This window comes from Hemiscyllium ocellatum, chromosome 4 (genome assembly GCF_020745735.1).
Source record: "Hemiscyllium ocellatum isolate sHemOce1 chromosome 4, sHemOce1.pat.X.cur, whole genome shotgun sequence".
Taxonomy (NCBI): Eukaryota; Metazoa; Chordata; class Chondrichthyes; order Orectolobiformes; family Hemiscylliidae; genus Hemiscyllium; species Hemiscyllium ocellatum.
This window is the reverse complement of record NC_083404.1, coordinates 10,093,017-10,114,482: the sequence shown is the minus strand read 5'-3', so window position 1 is coordinate 10,114,482 and position 21,466 is coordinate 10,093,017.

The following is a 21,466-nucleotide window of genomic DNA, read 5'->3' as shown; positions in this document are numbered from 1 at the left end:
CAGTGTGACAATGCATCTCTAGATTTTTCCCCAATTTTCCTGACCCAGACCCTGTCCCTGCACGGTTTTGATTCCAGGTACTCACAATTGACACCTGGCCTGAAAATGATGTCAGAGGATTGAGGCACAGGGTGAGAATATACTGCTGAGAAAGTTGAGCATCACCTGTTGGAAGTTCTGATGGTAGCAAGAGCGCAGGCGTTGGTGTGGAAAATCTCCATTCCAAAAAAGTTGGATTTTTTTTCTTTCTTCTCTAAATTGGATGAAAAATGCAATTATATTATTGCTGCTGCTACCTCGATGTGTCTTCACTGTGAGATCATTCATTTATTCTATCTCACTGAGGAACATTAGCCACTCTGGTTGGCTCCAGAAGATGCTGTTCTAAAAGGCTGTTCCAAAAACGTTACACAAATTTGTCACTGTGGCTATTTTTATCCATCTAACTTTGTTGGTTTATATGCAGATTAAAATCCGCAATGATTCTCACCACTCCTTTCTAACAAGTCAATCTATTTCTTCCTTTATGCATCACCCTACAGTGTGGCTACTGCTAGGGGGCCTGTATATTTTTGTTACAAGCGATTTCTTGACTTTAACATTTCTCTCCACTTTCTGTTTTCCTGAACTTACCTACCTCTACCGTCATTAACAAACAGAGCCATCCCTCCACCTCTTTTCAAGCTTCCTGTCCTTCCTAATTGTCCTGTACCCCTCAATATTTGGGTGCCAATCCAACAGAAAGTCAGGGCAGGTTTTAAAAAGAGTGTTACAAGATCCTATTGAGTTGCTGGTTACAGGTATATGAGATATTCCAATGAAACTAGTAGAAACCTTGTTGGCTTGATAGAATAAAACAGAATCCTCCCCTGCCTAATACATTACAATCTTACTATATATGTCAGAGCTTGACAGAATAATTAGAATGATGAACACATCAGACAAAAGTCCCCAAGAATAAAATGTAGATTACAGTCGTGTTTTAAAAAGATATTTGTAAGATACGATTTTTAAGTGAACTTCTTATTTCGGGACTAACTTAAATATTGGATTTATAACTGATCCCTGCAAATTCTCCAGTGCTGTCCACTGACCAATCAGCTCCACTTCATGAAGCATTAACGCTATCAAACACTATTTGCTCAAACATAGATGCAAATTACTGTGTTTATTTTATTATGTTAAGCAAATATGCTCCTTGGATGCTGCCTGAACTGCTGTGCTCTTCCAGCACCACTAATCCAGAGACGGCTTTAACTGAGCCCATCAGCATTTTCTCTGATAACCTCCATCACAGAGAATGTTTGCAGAAGAATTGGGCTTAGGCTATGTGTATAAGTGGTCTGTGCAGACTGGGATGTGCACATGATCGTACGGTAGATTAGAATACCATTCACCTTTGGGACTTCAATTTTTTTCCAAGCAGATGGTTGAAGGTCTTCTCTCTCACTCTCACTAATGGCTATTAAGGATCACAAATTAAATTAGTCCTAGCAGTTTCAGCATAATCACAGTGGATATCAATCCACGCTAATTAAATTAGCCGAAGAATTTGGCACAAAAACTGCCATTAATTGAGAAAGTGTTGCCAATGTAAAAAATGCAACAAAAAAAGGGAACTGTCATTAGCAGCTGTGCAAATGTCAATATTGAGGTGAGTTGTCAGAGAAGCTGAGGCCATATTGGACCTCTTCGACAATTTCTTTGTCCAAGGATTCCTTTCTGCGTTTCTAGCTGTAAATCTCTCCGCTCGATGCTGTCACTGAAATTAATGGTAAGCAGGAACATGTATAACATAATCCTGTCTAAAAACAGGCCAATCAAATGGAAATAACAAGAAAGGAGCAAAGAGATTTATTTCCAAACGATTGTTGGTTCTCACAAGAAATTTAATCCTTATGTCAATCAACACGTAGAATAAATGTTTCTGATTGGGCTGGTTTCCGATATTGAAAAGAGAGTGGAGCTGGAAAATGTATTTTTAAGCTTTATCTTAACTCCACTTGGATTGTTATGCATAATTCAAGCAGTTTGACAATCTCAGGACTTTGATTTTTTTTTTAATTTTGCAAGTATTGGAAAGTAAACAGTAAAATATCACTTACTGGCACAGTTTTTATTTATGTGAACACGTTTAACTTGCATATTTAAAATTGGAGGGACCTTCTCTGAACTGCTTCCAGATGCTATTATGTATTTTCTTCAACAAGGAGACCATCATATTTGACTCAAAATACAAAATCAACCTTTCTCTCCACAGACGCTGCCAGCCCTGATGGTTTTGTTCCAGAATTTTCTGTTTCTTATGACAGAAATAGGCCACTTCACCCAACCAGCACATGTAACGGTTTATGCAACACCTCAGCATCCTCCTATCCTGCTTCATGTAGCTCTACCAGGATAACATTTTACTATTTTCTCCATTTTGTGTTGAGCTAGCTTCACCTAAATTATATCAAATCTCCTCTAATTAACATGAAGCCTTCTTTTCTAACTTGAAGAAACAGATGCTGTCATATAAGTGTTTGTGTACACAGCAACAGTCACTATGCCTCACAAGAAATTCAGGGTGAAATGTGACAAAGTGCTCTATTGAAAAGGGAGCCAATGTTAAGATTGTTTTTTATTTTTCTGTTGATAATTAACACCATGGCACTAATCTTTATTTGCTTCCATCTAGCTTTACAGCAGGACTGTTAAAATAGCAAAGTAACTACTTAATGCATTTTCAATGAGGCCTCAACTTAGATAGCCAGCACACTTGCCAAAAACAAGAAGCAACCTCTCTGTAGCTTGATTCAATCAAGGCTTTTGTTATCTTCCTGTAGCATTCATACAAAATGTCATGATCCCAACTGATGTTATTATGGGTCAGTCTGCTATAGCATTCATTTGATTAACGCAAACACACCATAACATGATTGTTGCGTGCGGGACACTGTCTGTAAAGCACAAAGTTTGAAAAGTGTGTTGGCTGTAACACGATTACATCGCCAACACTTTAAACGTTGTTTCTAAAGTGGGATTTTTCTATAACACGCAGTTACACAAGAACACAATAATCGTATTATAGAAGTGCTACCTGTACAGAACAAGTCAAGAGGGGAAAGATTTAAAGAGGACCTAAAGGGGAACCTTTTCACATTGAAGGTTGCCAGAGGAATTGGTGGAGGTGGGTACAATTGCAGCATTTAAAAGGTATCTGGATGTGTATATGAATAGGAAGGGCTGAGAGGGATGTGGGCCACATGCTGGCAAATTGGATTTGATTTATTTCGGATATCTGATCAGCATGGATGAGTTGGACTGAAGGGTCTGTTTCCGTGCTGTACATTTCTCTGACTTTAAGTCAGATCCCAGAATGACATCTGGCCTAGATCAAAGTTCAAAGAAAATTTACAGCCTAGGAACAGGTCCTTCAGCCCTCCAAACCTGAGCCGATCCAAATCCACTGTCTAAACCAATCGCCCAATTCTTAAGCATCTGTATCCCTCTGCTCCCCACCTACTCATGCATCTGTCCAGTCGCACCTTACATGAATCTACCATGCCTGCCTCTACTATCTCTGCTGGCCTGAAAGATCTTTTTGTTTAATTTGACATGGTGGTCATTCACTGAAGTATAAGTGCACAGATTTTCTCTAACAATAAAACAGGAAGTGTTGACACAGAGGAATAATGATAAAAGCAACAAGCCAAGCTATCAAAATAAAGATCATAAGGTTTTCAACTTATTTCTTCCAACACCATCACTTTCCAGTTTCGCTTCCAGTGAAAATAATCCCTTAATCTTAGATCTTTATGTTTGAACCAACTGATTCATCTCAGTTCTTTCCTATGAATTGTGGAGTCTTCATACATAAGTACTCACAAGACTGAGAGCTCAGATTTTCTCAGCTTTCAATTACCTGCAGAGTTCTAACCAAAAACTCCTGATCTGGAAGTCGTACAAACTCGCTTTCTACTAAGACAACTTATTCCCGGGAATATTCTATTCTTCAGGCTAGGAGGGAAATTTTTATTGTCCGTCTGAATCCAATCAGGTGTCCTCCAAATTACTCAAAAACATCCAATCTCTGGCTTTCCTAAATTACAATCAAGCCCTGATTTTCCCAAACCGAAATCAAGATTATAGTCCTCAATGTTTATATTCCTGGTCATAACCCAGCATAGCACTAATAATCTTTCATTAATACTCCAGGGATCCTTGCTTATTGACACATATTGGATTAAATCATGATTCCAGAAAGATTGATTGACATTGTGATTTTACTAAAACCTTTCAGAAAATAACCAACACCCATATGCCACTGGTTTGAAATCTATATTCCAAAGCTTTATGTTATACTATATAATTTATGTAAATCATACATCTTTCATCATGAAAAGTAACTTAATTGATAGCACACATTTGAGTAGGAACATGATCTGATAACCATACAGAGGCATAGCTGCATAGCTGGTTGGCTCCTCTAGTATTAAAGAATATATGGCATCCAAAATAAATAGAAAGCTAGATAAAAAGTGAAGGGTTGCACTGTTGATCAAATGTGCTTTAAGTTCAATAGTTGAATAAAGAATCAGTTTGGGTGTAGATGAGGAATAGTAGGAGAAAGAAGCTACTTGTGGGAGTGGTTGACTGACCCCACATGGTAATCACCAGGTGGGGAAAAGTAAACGTAAGGAAATATTGTTTGCTTGTGATAAAGGGACAGTAATAATCATGTGTGACTTTAGTTTACAAATTAATTGGAAAAATCAGATTGGCTGTAGCAGCCTTAATGGGAAATTCATAGGATGTTTTTGAGCTAATTTCTTAGAGCAGCACATTTCGAGAGCAGGTTATTGTGGACTTGGAATTGTGTAGTAAAACAGAATTAATGACCTCAGACTTATGGCATCCCTCATTAGCAGCACAATGAAAGAGAGAAGACTGAGTCTAAGACTAATTTTCTTAAAGTTAAATAAGGATAACAATGTGAAAGAAAGCTGAGCTAGTTGATGTGAATTGATTTCAGAGATAGACTGATCAAAACACAGTGGCAGATATTTAATGGCATATTTCAATATAGTCAAACTTAAGGAAAAAGAATCAAACTTAAGGCAAAAGCATATAACAACGCAAAGTAGCAGGTCAGATTATTGGTCAGAATTTAAAGAATGACAGAGGATGACTGAAAGGTTAGTCAAGAGGAAAACATTTGTGTATGAGAGGAAGCTAGCTCGGGATGGACAAATGGACCAGGCAAAAGTGGACTCCACCAGTGTCCTCATTTCCCCTTCCCCCACCTTACCCCAGTCCCAAACTTCCAGCTCAGCACCGCCCTCATGACCTGTCCTACCTGCCAATCTCCCTTCACACCTATCCCCTCCCTCTGACCTATCACCTTCATCCCCACCCCCATCCACCTATTGTACTCTTTACTACCTGCTCACCAGCACCCCTCCTTCCTCCTTCCACCCCCCTCCTCCCTCCCCCCTCCCCCACCTCCATTTATCTCTCCTCCCTGGAGGCTTCATGCCTCCATTCCTGATGAAGGGTTTTTGCCCGAAAATTCAATTTTCCTGCTCCTCGGATGCTACCTGACCTGCTGTGCTTTTCCAGTACCACTCTAATCTAGACTCCTGTGCAAATGGACTGCAAAAACTGCTACAGGCAGTAAAAAAGGAAAAGAACAAGTGAAATGAGGCTTTTTTTGTCTTCTAAAGAATGAAAATGGGAAATAATTAATAAATAATAAAAAGGAAATGGACAAATCAGGAGGTGGAGGGAGGGAGGAGCATTGTGAAATTACTGTCAGTAAACTTAATCCTAGGGTCTTAGGAGAGATAGCGATGCATTTGGGGGGAGGTGATGGCCTATTGGTATTATCACTGGATTTGTTTTAATCCAGAGACCAGGATAATGTTCTGGGGCGCTTGGTTCTAATCCTGCCTCAGCAGATGTCAGAGTTTGAATTCAACTAAAAATATCTGGAATTAAGAATCTAATGATGACCATGACTTCCATTGTCGATTATTGGAAAAATCCATCTGCTTTATTAACGTCCTTAAGGGAAGGAAATCTGCCATTCTTATCTGTCTGGCTTATGTATGACTCAAGACCAATATGGTTGACACTTACCTGCCCTCTGGGCAATTAGAAATGGACAATAAATGCTGCCCAGCCAGCAATGTCCTCAACCTGATTTTTGTTTTAAAATTAGTGTTTCCAAAGTTGCCTTAATTCAGGAAATGTTGCATGAGACCAACCCCTCTATACAAGAAGCGGGACAGAAACCAACTGGATGGCCAGTTGGATTGAAGTCTGTCAAGTGTGTTAGAATCAAATGTTAGAGAGTTCATAGCCTGCACACTGAGGAAAAATCATTGGGAAGGGTCAGTATGGTTTTGTCAAAGGAATATCATGTTTAATCAGTTTGTCATAGGAGTAACATGCTGCAAATAAAGTAGGGCTGACTTGAATTTCCAAAAGGCATTTAAGAATGTGGCACATCAAAGGTTGTTAAAGAAAATAAGAGCTCATGGTATTGGGGTAGCACATCATTATGGAGAGAGGATTGGCAGGTTGCAAAAGACATAAGATGAAACATAGATAGGACTTTGTCTGATTGGTAGGATCAGATGTCCCACAGAGGTCTGTGCTGACCCCTCGATTTTTTACAATTTACAACATTGACTTAGATGAGGAGTGCAAAGGCATGTTTGCTCCATCTCACAGATACTACCAGGACAGGTAAGAAACTATGTTGTGAAGAAAACTTGAGGAAATTGCAGAATGATACAGATAGGTCCACAGAGTGGGCAAACATCTTTTAGATGAAGTATAATGTGAAAAATGTGAAGGTTTTTGAGTTGGCAGGAAGCATAAAAAAAGTGAGAGTATTATTTAAATTGAGAATGACTGCAGAATTCTGGGGTACAGAAGATTTTAGGTGCCCTGGTGCATGAGTCATAATAAGTTAGAATCCAAGTACAGAATGTAACATGAAAAACTAAAGGGATGCGATCCTTTATTACAAGAAAAATTGAACAGACATGTAAGGATATTAAGCTTCAGTTATATAAGGGCATTGATGACAGTACAGTTTGCATAGTGCATGTAATTTTGGTTTCCTAACTTACTAAGGATGTCGCTACATTGAAGGCATTTCCAAAGAAGTTTATTAAATTCATACCTGAAATGAGTAGATTGTCTTATGGAGAAATTATGGTCAGTCTGGTCTTGTTTCCACAAGTGTTTAGAAAGGTGAGGGCAACTTGATTGAAGTGTACGAGTTTACAAATGGTATTGACAAAGTGGATGTGGGAAATATGTTTTCTCTTGTCTTGCAGTGTCTTGCATTGTTTCTTGAAAAGAATTTTATAATGGGCGGCACGGTGACTCTGTGGTTAGCACAGCGCCAGGGACCTAGGTTCCATTCCACCCTCAGGTGACTCTGTGGAGCTTTGTATATTCTCACAAGTATGCTTGGGTTTCCTCCGGATGCTTCGGTTTCCACCCACAGTCCAAAGATGTGCAAGTTATTTGAATTGGCCATACTGAAATTGTCCATGATGTCAAGGCATGTGTAGGCTAGGTGGATTGACCAGGGTCAATGTGGGGTTATGAGATGTGAAAGGGGGGGTTAGGTCTGGGTTGGATGCTCTTCAGGGAGATCAGTGCTGACTTGATAGTCTGAATGTTCTGCATCCAAATTGTTGGAGTTTGATGATTCCTGTGTGTCAGTTTAAACCTGGGAATATTATTATAAAGTTAGGATCACCCTTTGGGTGTGAGGAGAATTTGTTTATCTCTCGGAGAGTTGTGTGACTTTGGAATTGTCTGTCTTAGCAGATGAGGTGGCACGGTGGCTCAGTGGTTAACACTACTGCATCACAGCACCAGGGACCTGGGTTTGTTTCTAGCCTTGGGCAACTGTCTGCATGGAGTTTGTACATTCTCCCCATGTCTGTGTGAGTTTCCTTTGGGTGATGTGGTTTCCTCCCAGAGTTCAAAAGTGTTCAGGTTAGGTGGATCGGCAATGCAAAAGAGTCCAGGATTGTGCAGACTATGTGGATTAGACATGGGAAATGTAGGGATACGTCTGGGTGGGATGCTCTTCGGAGGGTTGGTGAGGAGTCAATGGGCTGAATGACCTATTTCTACACTGAAGAAATTCCATAAAGCTGCTGGAGGTGGACTCATTAGACATTTTTAAGATAGAGGTGAACAGGTTATTATTAAGCATGGGGTAGATGAGAATGTGAAACTTGAAACAAACAGATTGGTCATGATCATGTTGAATGCTGGAGTAGGCTCAAGGAGCTGAATGATCTGCTTTTAAACCGATTGTGTATGTTCGTATCATTTATGATTAGATTCCCTACAGTGTGGAAACAGGCCCTTCAGCCCAACCAGTCCACACTGACCCTCCGAAGAGTAACCCGCCCAGACCCATTTATGTTTAGATAAACGCATGCAGAGTACTGTGCCTATCCACCACACAAAAAAAAACCCATACATTTTCAAGAGTTAAAAGCAAATTATTGAGGGTGCTGGAAATAAAACCAGAAAACGGTGAAAATTTCGAGCAGGTCAGAAATCTTCTGCAGAGAGAGAAACCGAAGCAAAAGCTCCTAAATCTTAAAGGTTTTAAACAAATAAAAAACAAAATAAATTGGGAACAGGAAAGTGCATGAAAAAGATTGGGCAATAGGGAGGAGATTCTGAGTTCAAGTCCAGGTACTGTAATAGCATATCAAGTGGATTAGAAAATATTTTGAATTGATTAGACAAGGAAATTAATGGAAATAGAAAGCAAATAGGATAGATAATGGGGTAAGTAAAGAAATGGTCATTTCGAATGAGATGTAGGTGATTAGAGCCAATTTCGTCACAAGAATATGGTTTACTTGCTCCAAGACCAGCATTACCTCATATTTGGCTTAGACTGTGCTCTGCCTACAACAGGAGATATCGATCAGCCCTGCTTTACTGTGTTGTCCAAAGGGGCTGCGTTTCCATTCCACTTCACAGAGTGACTGTGTCCACCTGTGCTTCCTTTCTATCCTATCTGTGCCCACATTCATTTCACTTTCCGAGTTTTTCTTACTTCTCGCTCAGCTGAAACTCTCTTTGCTCAGAACCGCCTGGCCAGTATTCATTCTAATCCTATGTTTCGACCATAAATCAATTCTTTTATATGATTTTGCAATCCAACATTACATTGCACCACTGGCTCAGGTCACTCTGCAGGATATCGACACCATGATTTATTTAACGAGAAGGGAATATACCTCTCCTGTTTGTTAAGTTGTGCCAACTTGAAAAGAACTTTACTCAGAGAAGTATTTCTACAAGCATGCAAGACCCAAATGTCCTTTTGTGTGACCTATGAGCATCTCTGTATGAGTTGCCGTTTATTTGAACAGCCTTTAGTGCTTTAACACCTGTTCAGTGCCATTTAGCCTGGGTTTCCAACAAACCATGAGCACTCACACAGTGACCTCATGGTCATGGTTATATATATTTGATACTTTGCAGTTGTAAAGATTAGCTTCAATCTTAGTCAGCTTTGAAAATGTTTTCCTGCTGTCCTTACCTGACAAATAATATTTACTTCTAGTCAAAAGATGAGAGATAAAGAGTGGTTTCTATAAGGGAAGAATAGTTTACAGAAACTAAACATCAGTTTTAAGTTGCTTTTGATGAACTAGGACCTTCATTCCCTGACAAAGTAGATGTGACAGGTTGATACTTGGCAAGATCTGATTTCCCCTTTTGTCTCTACTATTGCTTCCTAAACATTAGCCAATCCAGGTTAATATATTCCCATCAATTCCAAGATTCTTTATCTTGCATACTAACCATGCGTGTAGCATTTTATTGAGAATCTTTTGGAAATCCAGATATCGTCTTCCCTTTGTTAGTCATCTTCTTATTCATTTGCAAGAGGTGGTATCTCTAGCTACATGAAAGTTTATTGCCCATCCCTAATTACCCTTGAATAGGTAATAATGAGCTGCCTTCTTGAACTGCTGCAATCCATGTAGCGCAGGTACACCGAGAATAAATCGGGGATACTCATTGCTGCAGAGGGTTGTGGAGGCCAAGTCATTGAGTCTTTAAGACAGAAATCGGTAAGTTTTTGATTCATAATGGGATCAAAGATTATAGCAAGAAGGAAGGACAATCAGGTTGAGAAATATATCTGCTAAGCTCAAGTGGTGGAGCAGACTTGATGGGCCAAATGGCCTAATTTTATTCCTTTGTTTTATGGTCTTATGGACTGACATCGTTCAGGAGAGAGTTCCAGATTGTTGACCAGGCAACAGTGAAGGAACGGCAATATAGTTCCAAATCAGGACGGTGTGTGTTTTGGAAACGAACTTGTAGATGGTGATGTTGCTCCATGTACCTGCTGTCTCATTGTTCTCGGTGGATAGAAATCATCAGATTGAATCAACTAAGGAGCGTTTGTAAGTTGCTGCAACTTATCTTAAAGGTAGTATACGTTGCTGCCATTGTGTGGGTGGTGAAAGTTGAAGATATTGGATGGGTGCCAAACAAGCAAGTTGCTTTGTCCTGGATGGAGTCAAGCTTCTTGAGTGTTGTTGGAACTACAACCATCCAGGCAAGTGGGGAATATCCCATCACACTCCTGATTTGTACTTTGTAGATAGTGGCCAGAATTTAAAGAGTCAACACTGAGTTACTTGCCACCAAATTCCTAGCCTCTGACCTGCTCCTGTAACCACATTATTTATATGGCTGGTTCAGTATCAGGTCAGTAGTAACACTCGCAATGTTGAGATTCAGTGATGGTAATGCATGTAAAGGTCCAGAGGAAATTCTCACTGTCATTGATTATTGTTTGTCACTTGTCAGCCAAAACATGGATATTGTCCAGGTCTCGCTGCATGAGGAGTTGTGAATGGTGCTGAACGCTACATAGTCATCAGCGAATATCCTCATTCAGAACTCATGATGAGGGGAGGTCATTGATGAAGCAGCTCAAGATGATTGATTCTCGGGCGCCATCAAGAGGAACTCCTGCTGAGAGGTTCTGGAGTTGGATGACTGACCTCCAACAACCACAACCATCTCCTTTTGCACCAAATATAACTCAAACCAGCAGAGCGGTTTCCCCTGATGAAGGCTTTATGCCCAAAACATCGATACTCCTGCTCCTCAAAAGCTGTCTGACCAGCTGTGCTTTTCCAGCACCACACTCTGATGTCCAGAACTGGAATCTTCACTTTCTCCTATCAATATGTACCAAGCAGACTCCCAACAGAGATGGATGTGTAGAAACTAGGATCCTAAGCAGGTTTAGGCTGAAGAAAATCCAAATGATGATGCTGATGTGACCTGGTCAACCCTCGAGTCAGCACTTCCAAAAGCCACCACGGATGAACTGGGAGAGATAATGGAGATTGGTTCAATGCAAACATATTTCAAATGAATGAACTGCTACAGGAAAATAATATATGTCGAGCATGGCTGGGGAACATCAGCTTGACATCAGCACAGGTAGGTTATTGGTTCTGTGTGGTTATAAATCATTATTCTCTAATTATTCAATGTGATCAAATCAAATTCCTCAAACTCCACTGTTTTAAAGTGGGGGGGGGGGAATGGTGGTAGTCATTTGCCTATTTACTTTAACATCTCTATTAAACTAGTTAACAAAGGAAATAAGTCCTAAATATCACATCTTTGTACATTAAGAATAATTGCAGTAACTTGTTTTACAATTTGATATCCATCGAATGTTAATAACTAAAGGATACACAGAACAGGATGACATTTCCAATCAAAAGATGCAATTAGAGAGGGAATTAAACACAAAATATCTTTTAAAAAAAACAATACAATAGATCATTTGTTAGCTGTGTCAATGTGTCATTATATTTTGGTGGTCAGATCTCATTTACGGAAGGTAAATGTTTGAGATTCTGAAGGGAGATCACAGAGAGTTAGGCAGGGAGTTATAAAGGAGGTCTTCGAGAGTAGTAATATCTGGATTAATCCTGATGCTACGAGCTAGTGAGGGCTGGAATAGGAGGATAGAGCAGATGAATGCATGGCTGAGGAGCTGGTGTATGGGAGAAAGATTCACATTTTTGGATCATTGGCATCTCTTTTGGGGTAGAAGTGACCTGTACAAGAAGGATGGTTTGCACCTAAATTGGAAGGGGACTACTATACTGGCAGGGAAATTTGCCAGAGCTGCTCAGGAAGATTTAAACTAGTAAGGTATGGGGGGGTGGGTTGGTGGGACCCAGGGGGCTAGAGAAGAAAGAGATCAATCTGAAACTGGTACAGTTGAGAACAGAAATGAGTCAAACAGTCAGGGCAGGCAAGGAAAAGGCAGAGAATAAGGTAGGACTGATAAATTAAACTGCATTTATTTCAATGCAAGGGGCCGAACAGGGAAGGCAGATGAACTCATGGGACTGAGATATGGGACTGAGATATCATAGCAATTACAGAAACATGGCTCAGGAATGGACAGGACTGGCAGCTTAATGTTCCAGGATACAAATGCTACAGGAAGGACAGAAAGGGAGGCAAGAGAGAAGGGAGAGCGGTACTTTTGATAAGGGATAGCATTACAGCTGTGCTGAAGGAGGATATTCCTGGAAATACATCCGGGGAAGTTATTTGGATGGAACTGAGAAATAAGAAAGGGATGATCACCTTATTGGGATTGTATTATCGACCCCCTAATAGTCAGAAGTAAATTGTGAAACAAATTTATAAGAAGATTTCAGTTATCTGTAAGAATAATAGGGTGGTTATGGTAGGGGATTAGAACTTTGTTGTGGTTCTGCTCGCCGAACTGGAAGTTTTTGCTGCAAACGTTTCGTTCCCTGGCTAGGGAACATCATCAGTGCTGTTGGAGCCTCGTGTGAAGCGCTGCTTTGATGTTTCTTCCGGTATTTATATTGGTTTGTTCTTGCCGCTTCCGGGTGTCAGTTTCAGCTGCAGTGATTTGTATGTGGGGCCCAGGTTGATGTGTCTGTTGATGGATGTTCTTGCCGTTTCCGGGTGTCAGTTTCAGCTGTAGTGGTTTGTATATGGTGTCCAGGTCAATGTGTCTGTTGATGGAGTTTGGGGATGAATGCCATGCTTCTAGGAATTCTCTGGCTGTTCTCTGTCTGTCTTGTCCTATGATGGTAGTGTTTTCCCAGTCAAATTCATGTTGCTGGTTGTCTGAGTGTATGGCTACTAGAGATAGCTGGTCGTGTCGTTTTGTGGCTAGCTGATGTTCATGGATGCGGATTGTTAGCTGTCTTCCTGTTTGTCCTATATAGTGTTTTGTGCAGTCCTTGCATGGTATTTTGTAAACTACGTTAGTTTGGCTCATGCTGGGTATTGGATACCTTGTATTATCCAAAAACGGATACCCACGCAACTTTATCACCAGATGCCTAAGAGGTAGACCGAGGAACGAGGACATGCCACAACCAAAAGGACTAGCCACTCTACCATACGTCAGGAGCGTCTCAGAACTGACAGCCAGACTACTGCGACCCTTAGGACTCATAACAGCACACAAGCCAACATCCACGCTCAGACAACAACTCACTAGAACAAAGGACCCAATACCCAGCATGAGCCAAACTAACGTAGTTTACAAAATACCATGCAAGGACTGCACAAAACACTATATAGGACAAACAGGAAGACAGCTAACAATCCGCATCCATGAACATCAGCTAGCCACAAAACGACATGACCAGCTATCTCTAGTAGCCATACACTCAGACAACCAGCAACATGAATTTGACTGGGAAAACACTACCATCATAGGACAAGACAGACAGAGAACAGCCAGAGAATTCCTAGAAGCATGGCATTCATCCCCAAACTCCATCAACAGACACATTGACCTGGACACCATATACAAACCACTACAGCTGAAACTGACACCCGGAAACGGCAAGAACATCCATCAACAGACACATCGACCTGGACCCCATATACAAATCACTGCAGCTGAAACTGACACCCGGAAGCGGCAAGAACAAACCAATATAAATACCGGAAGAAACATCAAAGCAGCGCTTCACACGAGGCTCCAACAGCACTGATGATGTTCCCTAGCCAGGGAACGAAATGTTTGCAGCAAAAACTTCCAGCTCGGCGAGCAGAACCACAACAACGGATACCCGAGCTACAAATCTTCAATCAGATTAGAACTTTCCAAACATAGACTGGGACTGTCATAGTGTTAAGGGTTTAGATGGAGAGGAATTTGTGTACAAGAACATTTCTCTGATTCAGCATGTGAGAAGGTACAAAACTTGACCTACTCTTGGGAAATAAGGCAGGGCAGGTGACTTTGGGGCCAGTGACCATAATTCTAGTTTTAAAATAGTGATGGAAAAAGATAGACTAGATCTAAAAGTTGAAGTTCTAAATTGGAGAAAGGCCAATTTTGATAGTATTAGGTAAGAACTTTAAAAAGCTGAGTGGGGGCAGATATTCACAGGTAAAGGGATGGCTGTAAAATGGGAAGCCTTCAGAAATAAGATTAAGAGAGTCCAGAGACAATAGGGTGAAAGGAAAAGTGGTATGTATAAGGAATGCTGGATGACTAAAGAAATTGAGGGTTTGGTTAAGAAAATTAAGGAAGAATATGTCAGGTATAGACAGGATAGATTGAGTGAATCCTTAGAAGAGTATAAAGGCAGTAGGAGTGTAGTAGAGAGGGAAATCAGGAGGGCAAAAAGGGGATATGAGACAGTTTTGGCAAATAGAATTATGGAGAATCCACAGAGCTTTTACAAATGCATTAAGGACAAAAGGGTAACTAGGGAGAGAATAGGGCCCCTCAAAGATCAGCAAGGTGGCATTTGTGTAGAGCCACAGGAGATGGGGGAGATAATAAACGAATATTTTGCATCAGTGTTTACTGTGGAAAAGAACATGGAAGATATAGAATGCAGAGAAATAGATGGTGATATCTTGAAAAATCTTTATATTAGAGAGTAAGAAGTGCTGGATGCCTTGAAATCCATCCCCAGGACCTGATCAGGTGTACCCAAGAACTCTGTGGGAAGCTAGGGATGTGCTGGGGCTCTTGCTGAGATATTTGTATCATTGATAGTCACAAGTAAGGAGCCGGAAGATTGGAGGTTGGCTAATGTGGTGCCATGTTCAGGAAGGGTGGTAAGAACATGCCAGGGAACTATAGACCAGTGATCCCGATGTTGGTGGTGGGCAAGTTGTTGGAGGGAATCCTGAGGGACAGGATGTACATGTATTTAGAAAGGCAAGGACTGATTAGGGATAGTCAACATGGCTTTGTGTGTGAGAAATCATACCTCTCAACCTTGCTTGAGTTTTTTGAAGAAGTAACAAAGAGGATTGATGAGGGCAGGGAGGTAGGCATTTGACAAGGTTCCCCATGAGAGACTGGTCAGCAGAGTTATATCTCATAGAATACAGGGTGAATTAGCCATTTGGATACAGAACTGGCTCAAAGGTAGAAGACAGAGGGTGGTGGTGGAGGGTTGATCTTTCAGACTGGAGACCTGTGACCAATGGAATGCCACAAAGGGTGGTGCTGGGTCCACTACTTTTCATCATTTATATAAATGATTTGAATGTGAGGTATAGTTAGTAAGTTTGCAGAAGACACTAAAATTGGAGGTGTAGTGGACAGTGAAGAACATTATCTCAGATTACAATGGGATCTTGATCAGATGGGCCAATGGGCTGAAAAGTGGCAGATGGAGTTTAATTTAGATAAATGTGAGGTGCTACATTTTGGGAAAGCAAATCTTAGCAGGACTTATACACTTAATGGTAAGGTCCTCGGGAGTGTTGCTGAACAAAGCAACCTTGGAGTGGGGGTTCATAGCTCCTTGAAAGTGAAGTTGTAGGTAGATAGAACAGTGAAGACGGCAGTTGGTATGATTTCCTTTATTGGTCAGAGTACTGCGTACATGAGTTGGGAGGTCATGTTACAACTGTACAGTATATTGTTCAGGCCACTGTTGGAATATTGCATACAATTCTGGTCTCCTTCCTATCGGAAAGATGTTGTGAAACTTGCAAGGATTCAGAAAGGATTTACAAGGATGTTGCCAGGATTGGAGGAATTGAGCTTTTGGGAGAGGCTGAAAAGGCTGGGGCTGTTTTCCCTGGAGCATCGAAGGCAGATGGGTGACTTTATAGAGGTTTACAAAATTATGAGGGGCAGGGATAGGGTAAATAGGCAAAGTCTCTTCCCTGGGGTGGGGGAGACCAGAACTGGAGGGCATAGGTTTAGGATGAGAGGGGAAAGATATAAAAGAGACCTAAAAGGCAACTTTTTCATGCAGACAGTGGTACGTGTATGGAATGAGCTACCAGAGGAAGTGGTGGAGGCTAGTGCAATTTGGAACATTTAAGAGGCATCTGGATGGGTACATGAACAGGAAGGGTTTGGAGGGATATGGGCCGGGTGCTGGCAGGTGGTACTAGATTGAGTTGGTATATCTGTACGGCATGGACGGGTTGGACCAAAGGGTCTGTTTCTACACTGTACACCCCTATGACTTTCATGGATGGACTGCCATTACATTCTGAACCCCAACAGGCAACTTATATTTTGGCATGTTGGAACTCCAGTGAGCCATTGACATGAGCCATCAGCAAGAGTATGAAAGGGAGAACAGAGCTGCTCAGAGAGTGTTCTTAGAGTGTTCTCAGTGATTTAATGTCATTTCAAAAGCTGTTAATGCTCATTAGACAATTCAATCACAGTGCATTATTTGAGATCAAATCAGTTTACAAACTGAAAATAGCAATTAATAGAATGTGGATTGAATCAACTTAAGCAACGCTTGCATTTTTTATGATTATCAAACCTGAATTTGAGGGCTCATATGGAGTCCCCCTATCTCTGGGCCAAGGGGCCCTGGTTCAAGTCCTACCTGCTCCAAAGGTGTGTCACAACATGTCTGAATATGCAGATTAAAAATATTTATAGAATGAGTTTGCTCAGAGGATGATGAAGATGGTTAATTGGCTATTTCTCAGCAAAGTTGCTCAGGTATTCATCAACACACCGTCATTTGTGAGTGAAGGGTAAAGGGGAGTATGGACAGAGAAGGTATCCATAATCATACAGCATTCACAATCTCTGACTGAATTTGCACAACTGATCTCAATGTCAAAAGTCCATGTACAGGAATTCCATTGCCCTTCATGAGAGAGCCATCCATTTCCCATGACAGTATACAGAATATGCAAATGCATTATGGGTGAGTAATGTGGATGCTGACTCCGCCCATTATTAAGGACCTGCTCTGTTGCTGATATTCTGCAAATGGAGGTATGACATTATGACCTAATTCTCATATCTGTACCATTTCCAACTGTAGTTGCAAAGGTATATGAGAAGGAACAATGTACAGAAAATAATCAACAGTTTTTCCTCCACTTTCTTTAGCATGGCATTGTTTTGCTACAGACAGCTCTAGTAGCAAGATATTGTAATGATGTCCTCTTAATTCCAAATTCATTCAAGTCTCCTTGACAATGGAAAGTAGAGCAGTGTCAGTGATGCATGTCCAGCTTCATGCAAGTCTCATCCATATTCCCAATATGCACCAATTTGCATCCATTTGATTATAAATTAGCATTCAGTGTTGCACTGTTCTATGACCTATCAATGAATGAGTGAGTTTGACTTCAGCAATGAATTGGAGGTAAGGAGAGTTTTGACTAATTGTTAGGAGTAAATTTATCAACAATTTATTTGGAACAGGAATCCTTTTTTAGCCAAAGATCAGGGGTCAATTCTGACACAAAATTGACCATGATTCAAATAAATATGCTTTAATCTTCCACCATGTATTTGCCTTCCATCACAGGCTGTGGCTCCAGCTTCTGCCTCTACTTCTGGCTCTACCCACTCTGCAAGCAAGACTCGGACTCCATTTCCCAGGGTCACCCCTGGGTCCTACTGCCTACCTGTAACCAGCCAGCACACCCGCTCTCCCTCCTCACCCATCCACCTACACAACGTATCCTATCCCTCCACCTCTCCCTCTTTTACTTCATTGCCCCTGCATCCCTTCCCACTCCCTCACCCCACTACCCAGCCCCACCCTACCCTCCCAATCTCTTTTCTCTCCCACACCCACTTACCCCCAACCACACCACATCCAACCCTCACCCACCCTTGCCCCCTCCCCTCCTTCAGTCCTCTCGGAAGCCCCCAAAACTACACCCCGAGCCTTGCCATATATTCACTAGCTCCCCTCCCAACCTCTCTGAGGACAAACAATCTTCCCTCAGGAGAGGATTCACGTTCATATCCCTCCACTCACCCCCCCCACTTCAATGAATTCCATAGCCCCCATGACATGGAGCTCTTCATCCCCCACCTCCACCTCTGTGCTATCTTCTTTAACAAAAACTCCCAAGCTCCATCTGAGGACCCCTTCTCCCACCTCCAACCTTCCCCATCCATCTGGTCACCTCCAGCGGCCCTGTACCCACTCTAGACTCTTCATTGCTGCCTGCTGATGTGACATTGGCCACCTCAATTTCTTCACCCGCCTAACCCACTCCAATCTCACCCCCTCCAAATGTGCAGCACTCCACTCTCTCCGCACCAATCCCTGGTTCACCACCAAACCTGCTGACAAAGGTGGGGCAGTGGTAATCTGGAGGATGGACCTCTATGTCACAGAGGCTGAATGCCAGCTCTCCGACACCACATCCTGCCTCTCCCTTGCCCACGTCCCCACCATGACCCATCAGGTCACTCGCACTGTCCGTGCCCTCATTGCCTCCAGTGACCTCCCTGCACTGCCTCCAATCTCATTGTCCCCCAGCCCCACACTGCCTCCAATCTCATTGTCCCCCAGCCCTGCACTGCCCAGTTCCACCTGCTCCCCAAGATCCACAAGCTCAACAACCCCGTCTCTGCATGCTCCTGCCCAATGGAACTCATCTCGTCCTACCTCGCCTCCATCCTCTCCTTCTTTGGTTCAGCCACTTCCCACTTACATCCACAACACTAATCATGCTCTCCGTATCTTCAGTAACATCCAGTTCCCTGGACCCCAGTGCTTTATCTTCACTATGGACATGCAGTCCTTATACACCCCACAAGGATGGCCTCCAGGCCCTCAATTTCTGCATTTCCAACAGACCCATCCAGTTCCCCTCCACCACTACCCTCCTCCGCCTCACCAAACTAGTCTTCACCCTTAATAACTTTTCCTTTAACTCCTCCCATTTCCTCCAAATCCAAGGGGTGGCCATGTACACTTGGATGGGCCCCAGCTACACCTGTCTCTTTATCGACTGCATCAATCAGTACCTCTTCAGTACCTACACAGGCACTGTGCCACACTCTCCCATCATTACATCGATGACTGTATCGGTGCAGCGTCCTGCACCCAGCCTGAACTGGAGCGGTTTATCAACTTCGCCCACAACTTCCATCCCGCCCTCAAATTCACTTGGTCCATCTCGGACACCTCCCTCCCCTTTCTTAGCCTCTCCATTTCCACCTCCGGTGACAGTCTCTAGACTAATGATTACTATAAACACATAGACTCCCGTAACTACCTAGACTACACCTCCTCCCACCCAGTATCCTACAAGAACTCCATCCCGTTCTCCCAATTCCTCCACCTCCACTGTATATGCTTGGACGAAGAGACATTCCACTCCCAAGTATCCCAGATGTCTACCTATTTTAAACAACATGCTTTTCCCTCCACTGTACCACCTCTATTTCCCATTCCACTGCTCTAAAAAAAACCCCACTCCAAACACAATAAAGACAGAGTCCCTCTTGTCCTCATCTACTACCTGACCAGTCACATCCAACACATCATCCTTAAACACTTCCGCCAATTCTAATTAGACCTTATCACCAAGAACATCTTCCCCTCCCGACCCCTCTCTACTTTCCACAATGACTGTTCTCTTTGACAATCCTTGGTTTGGGCCACTCTCCCCACCAACCCCCGAACTCCCAGGTACCTTCCCCTGCCACCAGGAAAGATGAAAAACCTGTTGGTACAACACTCCCCCCACCTCCATCCAGGGCCCCAAACAGTCCTGATAGGTGAGACAGAGGTTCACCTGCCTCTCCTCCAACCTAGTTTACTGAACGAAGTGCTTCTGATGTGATCTTCTCTATATCGAGGAGGCCGAAAGTAAACTTAGGGAACAGTTCACTGAGCATCTCAGCCGAGTCCGCAGGGACCAACCAGACCTCCCAGTCACTGCCCATTTTAATTCCCCTTCCCTTTCCGACATGACCATCCTTGGCCTCCACAACGAACCAAACTGTAAATTGGAGGAACAACACCTCATCTTCCATCTGGGCAGCCTACAGCCTGGAGGACTCAACATTGAGTTCTCCAATTTCAAATAACCTCCCTTCCCATCCCCCGACTCCTTTCCCAGCCCCTCCCCCTCCCTTCCATTCCTCTCAGCCACCTATGGGATTCATCCCTCCCATCGTCCAACCATGTCATACCCTCTACCTGTCTCCACCTAATTCCTACTTCACCACGCTGCACCCACCTCCCCCTTTATCTGCAGCTCCCTTTCCACCCACCCCCAATCCTGAAGAAGGGTTACACCTGAAATGTCAACTTCCCCACCTCCTGATGCTACTTGGCGTGCTGTGTTCTTCCAGCCTTCTATTTCTCGACAATGAATAATAGCTAGCACGGTTTATCAGAATTTCACTTCATCCCCATGAGATGAGATGTAGCTTAATAAGTGCACTAATTAATCCTAATTATTTGGACAAATCTCTAAAGGTGTTATGCCTTCTTTTTATACAATGGGTAGATAATTTTAATTCTTTCCATTCTCAAGTATTTATGAAAACTCTTGGATCATCCCCCTCATTTTGATGTGCATCACCGCAAAGGAATTGTATCTCGATGTTATCCAAGACAGTGCTGCTGTCTTTAATGCTCTGAGTGTGTGGGCTGTGGTGAAAGTAGATTTTTGTGTGAAATGGTAGCATTTGGGAAGTAGCAGAAATTTCTATTCACAGATACATAGCAGAATGATTCATAGTTTGCATGGCCTGACTCACACCAGTACAAGTATTATGAACAAGTCATACCATCGGACTTCTCAAACATTATATTAACATTCTTAGCAGTTTGCAGATTTTTTTTTGTCAGCTGTTCGCCACAGGAAATGAACTGGAGGAAGGCAAAACACTTGATTAAAAAAAAGTGAAGTGTACAGCATCCACCCCTGTGTATTTATAGACGATGGTCAGATAAACTAAGTTAGGTGGTTTGCCCAACACTGGCCACTCAACCCCAACCACTCCCCCACTTTACATTGGGTGAGGAAGGGGTTAGGGGTCGAGAGTGTGGTGCTGGAAAAGCACAGCAGGTTAAACAGCATCCAAGGAGCAGGGCCCTTGCCCGAAACATAGATTCTCTTGCTCCTCGGATGCTGCCTGACCTGCTGTGCTTTTCCAGCGCCA